The sequence below is a fragment of the Macrobrachium rosenbergii genome, chromosome 4 (assembly GCF_040412425.1).
Source record: "Macrobrachium rosenbergii isolate ZJJX-2024 chromosome 4, ASM4041242v1, whole genome shotgun sequence".
NCBI lineage: Eukaryota > Metazoa > Arthropoda > Malacostraca > Decapoda > Palaemonidae > Macrobrachium > Macrobrachium rosenbergii.
This window is the reverse complement of record NC_089744.1, coordinates 6,941,298-6,950,000: the sequence shown is the minus strand read 5'-3', so window position 1 is coordinate 6,950,000 and position 8,703 is coordinate 6,941,298. Positions and strand designations below refer to the sequence as shown.

Genomic DNA, 8,703 nt, shown 5'->3' with positions numbered 1-8,703 from the left:
TTAAACCATATTTACAGCCAATATTGTTACCCGCTGCGCATCGGATTGATATTTACCGCGTAAAAGATTTTATGAATAGAGCTCATCAAATTTTATCTAAAAGGACTTAACTAAACTATTATTAGTGAAATGGGAGAGAGAATTAAATATCCCGTGTGAGAAAAGCTCACCTGCAAAGTGCAATGTAGGACATCGTTCAGACGCGTTTACTGAAAATCAACATACAACAAGTTTCAGTACTAACTCGAAAAGTAATTTCATGTATTTCGTCTTCGTACAATCTGGTAAACAATACCACATAAAATATTTGACAAATCCCATTACCTTATTTTGCAGTTAGAATACACACAGTCGCAAAGCACTTACCCTTTCTCTTACATATCGTGATTACATTGTGACAAGACTTTAGTTCCGTCAGTATTTTAGCGGAAAGAATCAGCGCGAATCAGCTACTACTCAGTTTGCGCATACATTGGGTGCTTTGGGACGGAGCTACTCCAAAGGCGGCGTTTAGTTGAACTTGCATGTAACCACTTCATCAAACCGTTTGCCATTTACATTAATCTCGAGCGCAGGAAGGATTCCATTTGTGATCCCTTTGTCCAGATAATGGTCCGAGTTTACCGCTCTAACGTGGGTACGAGCATTCCAGCTCCATGCCTGTGACAGATCAGGAGACTCCACGGGGGTTCCTCCATCCACGATTCGAGAAAGGAGGCTTTAATCCCCTTTGATTTACTCTTTCCTTGGGATCAATAGATACAGGGAGATCCGAAATATTCATCCATCATTGCCTTCAGAGCTGATAATCTATCAGCGTGTGAGTATACTACGATGCTGTCATTTAGCTGGTCTAGAAATAAGTTGATGTATTGCAAAAAGGGGGAAGCAGTTGCACTTTTATCATTTTAACGCTGAGTATGAAAGTTCATTTATTTTCGCAAAATTTCTTGAAGTACGGGTAAGTAAATGGTTAGCAATCAAATTCATAAAGCTGAATAGTCCACATATATAAAGGTTAACTACTTTCATCACGTAACATCATACTGTATAGGAACTGAAATATCTCTATATATATATCTATCTATCTATATATATATATATATATATATATATATATATATATATATATATATATATATATATATATATATATACATACATATATATATATATGTATATATATACATATACATACACACAAATATATACACACATATATACATATACACACACACACACACAATATATATATATATATATATATATATATATATATATATATATATATATATATATATATATATATATATATATATATACTATCTATCATTAATTCTATCTATCATTAATTCTTTCTTTCATGGAAGGGTGAGAGCATATATGATCATACAAAACATGTTCAAAACCTGTAGCTGCCGATTCAGCTAGAAGTGTGTTCATGACAGACAGTTCCCTAGTGTCGTTTTACTGTTAAAGCATAGCTACTACGTTGTATACTCTAAATCATCCCACGTGGTGTCCTTAGGGGAACATCTGCACTCTACACAAAACTAACGGGGATATACTTCAATTTGATTTATAACAAAGAAAAATATATGTTGTGAGGTATTCGAAACAAAAATTCATTTTATTTTACTTTCAACGATCTTTTCGCTTTGTCAAAATTTCGGGCCGATGATGAGGTCATATATCTCGAAAGCTTGCAAAATGAAATGTTCTACCTGGCCTTGACAATGGTATTCTTTACCGAGCTAAGTTTTCCAAGTAGCCGCCCTATTGCTGAGACTATTTTGAGACGTATGGCCGTCCAATGCCGTAGTTATTTAGAAGGATTGAGAAGGTTCGGTTTAGATCCAAAAAGTTTATTCCGGAGATTTTCACAACGCTAAAACGTGCCTATCATAGCAATTTAACGTAATAGACTCTGAAGCGAAAGCACAAAAACGAAAAGAAGCGGTAATTTTTGCAGAAGAGTGTTCACTAGATAAGGATTTAAGGAATAATCTTTTGTTTTGTGTTACAGTTCCTTATCAGCTACTGTAGATTCCAGTGTGCGGAAAAAACTGGTTGATATCAAGCTTAAAGGCAATAGAGAAAGCTAAAAAATTCTTGGTGCTGATGTCACTACGAAGTTTTGAAACCTGTGTTCAGCTTGAAGAAACTGACATTTATGGTGGTGAAACCTTAACATCTACATTTTAGCAAAATTTCTGTCATAGCAAATGACACTTTTAAAAATTATACTCGAAAAAAGGAGGGATACAATCAGTTAAATAACGACAGAATCAATATTTTACGGAACCTTAAGGGTAAAAGTACAGTAATAAGCCAGATTAAGGTAGGGATGTCGTCCTGATCAATAGGTCTGGCTGAGATAAAATTAATTAAGTACTGTGACAATACAAAATTTAGGATCTTTAATGTAAATATTGCTTGTCATAATTTAAAACTAGCAGACAAATTAAACAGGGCATTAAGAGTTCCTTATTCGTTTCAGGGTCTAAGCCTGGTTATATGTATGGTCTACCTGAGGTAAAAAAAAAAATCAGGAAACCCATAAAAACCCATTATTTTATCAGTGGGTACTTTTAGTTATAATCTGTGGAAATTTTTATTTCTAGTTTTATACCCATTAACTTTTAATAACCTTGACATTTCTAATCCTGTTAAACTTGTCAAAGAGTTATGTTTTTCTATTTTACCCAGATGTTGTAACAGCTAGTACTAATTACCATTATTCTTAATATTTGTGAAAACCATAAATCAACATCTGGGCTTAAACCCCGACTTACATTTGGAACTTATGTTTACAGGAAAAATACATTTACTGCCTTGGGAGTGAATTACCTCAGCTTTTCTCCAAAGTTATATAAACTTGATTCAATACGTACTGTGATAAATAAAGCTTACAATGTTCGTTCCGATTTTAAACTTTTTCATCAAGACATGATTTTCCCCCAGAATTATTTTACTGAAAACTCTTACCCCACATTAGTATTTTACAAAATTCTGAGAAAGATTTTAAAGAAGCTTTGTCCCAGACCGGTGCACATTTACTGCTGGTAAATATGAAAAAAGTTACAAAAATGCTCAAACACAGTTTTCCTCAAATTATGTTCTAATTAGTTTGTACTTACCCTCTGTTAGATCACTGCTGAAGAAGACACCTACTCTTCCCATAGACCTTAATGCCTTTATAGCTTGTTTGTTTACTAGTTCGCAGTGTGGTCTGCGATACGTGAGATCCAGTAATCGCTGGCATAGACAATTTAGGAACACAGATCTCTGTCAGAACAAAGTTTTCTCTTTCAAAACCACCTTATTCAGTCACGAGAGAGCACAGTTAAGAACACTACCACCCGCTCACTGACCAGAATTTTAAAGTACTGTCTTTTTGCTCAAACAGACAGGACCTCGTAGATTCAGATGAAACAGAACTGAACAACAACCTATTCGGTGTACAATTAGCAGTTATATGATTTGTTTTTAGAATTCAAATTCAAATTCAAAAGATTTATTGGCATATATTACATATGCATCAAATGGGGTGTATCAGCATGCTGGTACACCCTCCAGAATATTTTAACGATACAACATTCACCTTCCAAAATTACTGGTTTCGATAAAAATTGGGAAACTTCTTCTTAATTCTTGGAACCATATTAGTATTCGGCAAATAACACACCTGCTTTGCAACTGCATCAACACTTCTATCCCTAAATTCTGAAAGTTCATTACAATATAATACATAATGACAATGTATGAGAGCTTGGCTCTTACATAATTTACATGAAAAATCATTACCATCACCAACATATTCCCATGAATACTTGTAACCTAACCTTAACCTCATTATAAATGTCAATTTTAGAAAGAGCTTTGCCATATGTAGTATGGGGATTTCCAGAGACATACAAATAATGCATCATGCTATTAGTGCCGCCTGATAAAATCCTCTCCGCATTATCCAGCGCTCTGATGTCTCAAACCTTTCTCTATTTGACGAAAACTTACAACACCAACGATATCAACAGGTGGTTTTACATGTTGCATCTTTTGCTAATTTGTCAGCAACTTCATTTAAATACATACCTATATGAGAAGGTATCAAGTAAAGTTTAACATAAAAACCACTTACTGTACATTGGTATACCAAATCATCATTAGAAGGATCTTTACAATTCAATGCAAGCAAAGTACTCTGGGAATCTCACTGTTTACCCGCGACAATTTTCAGTCCTTCGTGAATTGATGCAACTCGGCTGTTGTTGTAGAACTATTATCCTTTATTCGTTTAGAAATCATCTCATCAGTAAATTTATTATCACCAAATTCTCGTATGACAACTCCACATCCAGCCTTCACTCCATTAACAGAACCATCACAATATATATGAAAAACGTTACATCTTGGTAAATTACATTACAATGGTAAGAACAACTGTTTTAACTCGTTAGGATGACACTCACTCTCTTTGTAATCCAACTTCTTTATACGATTATCTCTACCTTTGTACATAACCATGGCTTGAAAGGCCTTACCCTTGGCAACTGAAGACAGTACTTTACAATATCATAATGTTACACAATTTCCGTGAATGGCTGTTGGCTCGAATTGGAGCATTAAACCTTCCTGATGACTTGGAAATTATCATTCCTTTACTTCTCTCCCCTCTTCTTATCATTCGAACAACAGCAGTAGAGACAATTTCTCGAATACGGTCAACTACACTAGGCAAGTTTAATTCCATTCTCATCAATTCTAACCTGGTGCTCATTGTACATCCCAATATGACACGCATGGCTTTGTTTTGGATAACCACTAATTTCTTCAGTTCCTTCTCCGAATAACTTACAATACAGGCGCTGAATAATCGATAACTGAGCGCACTGTACTAATATAAACCATCCTTAAAACCGGAATGCCTGCTCCATTACCTCTGTTTGTAAGCGCCTGTAATGGTTTAAGTCTCGCCAGACAAGGATTTCTAACGCAGTTTATCTCGAACATGGTCTTTTTAAAACTTACATACATTCGAAGATACTATCATTAATACCTTCCCATTAAATAAAAAAAATAACTATCTGTCTGTATACAAGTCTGTGTTTTGCTCTTATTTTCGTTTATAACCAAACACCATATGCAGACAAGAAAATTTTGCAACTCAGCCATTGTTAATGACAAAGCATCACATTATATACGAACATCAACAGCATAAATTACAATATCAGTACCTCTTGGAATGTGTGGCTTGCAATTTTGTCCATCAATGCATTAAACAAATTAGGGCTTAATACTCCACCTTGTGGTGTACTCAACTCCACTAACATTTCCTTAGACTCATGACCCTGGAACCACACTTTGGCTTTCCTTCCAGTTCAGATAGCTCTGTATCCACTTTAACAATAAACCTTTCACTCCTTTATTTGGCAGTTCTTCTAGGATTACCTCACATTTGCCCTATCGAAGGCAGCCGTAAGGTCTACAAAAGCCCTACATATGGCCCTGGTATTGCTTAGTACTTTAATAACACAATCCGCTGTGCTCTTGTTTTTTTCTAAAACCAAACAAATGATCAGATAGCTGTTCTCCAGTAACATAAAGTAACCTATTTTAAAGTCCATTCATTTGCAAAACCACGATGTCAGAGCTATAGGTCGATACTCTCCTTTACATTTAGGAACAGGAATCATTAAAGCTATCTTCCATTTTATAGGTATCCTGCCATTTGCACAAGAGAAATTAATTAAATCTAAAGTGGACTATCAGCCATTGCAATCAAACAATTAATTATATCATGTTACTACATCCATAACTGGGGCAGTAGACTTTCCTCGCTTGATAGCACACAATATTTCATTTCTAGTGAAGGGTAGACAAGTCTCGTCTCTTATTCCTGCTTGCATTTCCACCAAACGCTGCCTTTAGGCGACCTGTTCTTCAAACATGGCTGAGTGTTTCCAGGAAGGCTGTTAAAACTATTAGTATGAGACCACTTTTTCCTTACTTCATCAGTCTTATCTTGAGGGTCCGGATGAGCAAAATTTTTTGTTTAACTCCTCTTACCTTTTTAACCTCATTCCATACACCACCTAGGGATTTTATTAAAGACAAATCTTTCAGAAAACCGTCCAAATAATTCCCTCTTACTACTTTTCTTGTTTCTGACGTTCCTTCAGCTATCTGGATCATAGTTTCCCTATTTTGATCATCATTAGGATTTAGATTTCATTTCTATTGCGCCTTCCTTAACAGTCCATTCCAACCCTCAGTAACTTTGTCATAATACTTATTTTTGTTACAGGCTCTCGTGTAATTTTCTTTAACCGTATGCTGAGTATCAACGACAACACTGAGGAGGTAATCTAGAAATTTATTTTCATTGTTACCATGTCCTTCTGCTCTCTTATAATCTTTGTACTATTCATGAACTTGATTCATCAGTTTAACCTTTTCCTGTGTTCTCCAGATATATTTTTTCCTAGAGACGTTAGAAGCTAATTTCCCTATATTTACAGTTGCACAGATTCCAAAATGATCACTAAGCAATCCACCCACAACAAATGCATCTGCTTCATATTCTGCCATATTGAAAAGCAAAGCATAATCAAGTCTTCCACCCCTCATATGAGTGGGTTCATTCTTACCAAAACCCGAACATTATCCATGGAATTCAGCATACTATTCAAAGAACTTATATTTCGGCATTCAGCAGTACCTTGATTTTCATGAAGAGCATTCAAATCGCCTAACAATAAACATGGCTCACTAAGTATGGTGGAAGGTAAATTTTCTAATTCCAACATATTAGAATGAATATAGACATTAATAATAAATATGACTTGATCCTTCATGCGAACATTGACATTTGAAATCTCTGCACCATTAACCGTAACAGCTGTTTTTAATTTAGCGGGAATGTTGTTCTTAATAAACCTAGTTAACCCCTGTGTGGCTCAGAGGATCTGCAGTTTAACTCAAAACTTTGATATCCAGTTAAATGAAAAACTAAGCTACTGATTCCTACCTCTTGCAAAGGCATTACATCAATATCGTGGGATAAAACATACGAGTGAAGATCAGTAGAACTTTTCTGTCAATTGTTTGCATTTCATGATAAACATTTTGGTTTAGGTGGCGTCAATGTTACTCAGATTTTCCCTAAAATCTCTAACAAACAACAAAATATTTTTAAGAGCGTCATCAGGTTGTTTCATATATTTCAGTACAGCATCCAACAAAGCAGAGACATTTCGAGCAATATTATTATTGACTAAAACATCAGTTTGAGCACTTTCAACACTTCCATGCAAATATTTGTTGTCACTTGCTGAACTCATTCCAGCTTCAACATTCCTCTCAAGCACAGAAGCGGTTACAAAGTCTTCAACGCCATTTCGAGGAGCAACAAGCTTTTCGTTAACAGAAATTTTTGTTTTACAGAGTTGATTAATTTGAAATTGCACAGATATAACTAGTTTTTTTAGCTCATTTATTTCCATTCGCATAGCTGCAAATGCATCAATATTCTCCAAATTATAACAAACACTTTGGCCATTAATCTCTGGTATGCCACTTTGTCTACGTCTCTCTTTCTCCCGAAGTTCCCACACATTGACAGTAGAAGTCACGGTCTTACTCGATTGTTTAGTGTCCTGAGAATGTCCCATTAAACTTACCGCTTTTCCATTCACAACATGATGGTTTTCTTTACACCTGCAAAGTAATCTCCCCCACAATTGCAGCATTTCGGATTAATTTTAACTTTTTTTTTTATCTAGGCATAACTTAGAGTCATGATATTCATTGCAAAACCTACTACTGTGGTTATTTTGACACTTAAATGCCCTGTGACCCCACTTGCTACATTTAAAGCATAAAATGGGTGGTTCATCACACACGGCAACCCTCCTATAACCAATGCATGGGACAAACACTCTCTCGGGAATTTCATCTCTGATAAGGGCAATCTCCTGTGGCCTAGAAATAACCTCTCCGCCTTGCTTAACCTTTCGCCCTTTAATCCAAACAAACCGCTTGTCAGCCAGCAGTACCCCTTCATCCATGAAAACCGAAAAATCAAAGACTATAACCTTAGACAATTTTCCCTGGTGCTTAGGATACTCCAAACAAATACCTTCAAATCCATTGGTAGTCAAGTGTCTCTCAGCCTTCTCAGGTAATGTAAGCCCGATATTTACCTTCTTTAAATAGAACTACAAATTCTGGGTGTTCACCGCCCTCTGCAACTTACGATTATGAGCCATATCAAGGCTACTTGGGAAATACAGAACTTTCCTTCCATCGTCCTCTGCGCCAAAATAAAGCAGACTCTCTCCGTCAGAACTATCACACTCCATAACGTTACCATTATTAGACCGTATCTGTTGACTCGGAGCCGAAGCTACATTAACACTGCTAGAGCCATCCATTACCGTATTTGTGCTGTTTCCGTCCACCCGAGGTTTCTGGTTCTTCTTCATTTTCTGCTTATTCATAACTTCAAAGCCTTCACTTGTGTCACTACTTGACAATATCAGATCAGAGCATGCAATAGCTTTGGAATCCTATCTCTCACACCCTTGACGTTATTTGAAGCCATTCAATAAGTATCCTCTCTCCCTGAGAGGAAGTGAGGAAGCACACTACAGGACGTCTTCTGCTATCGAATGCGGGAGCTAAGGTGATTTTAGAAGGTAC

At 36.0% G+C, this 8,703-nt stretch overlaps 1 long non-coding RNA gene across 1 annotated transcript in view; it reads right to left on the bottom strand.

Annotated features, from left to right (window-relative positions):
* The window catches only part of LOC136838294 (uncharacterized), a 252,169-nt gene extending 248,805 nt beyond the window's left edge, over nucleotides 1-3,364 (bottom strand). Inside the window, exon 1 of the long non-coding RNA XR_010852925.1 lies at nucleotides 3,141-3,364. This is a non-coding gene — a long non-coding RNA (uncharacterized lncRNA). The remainder of the gene's footprint in view (nucleotides 1-3,140) is intronic.
* Between the last annotated feature and the right edge of the window lie 5,339 nt (nucleotides 3,365-8,703).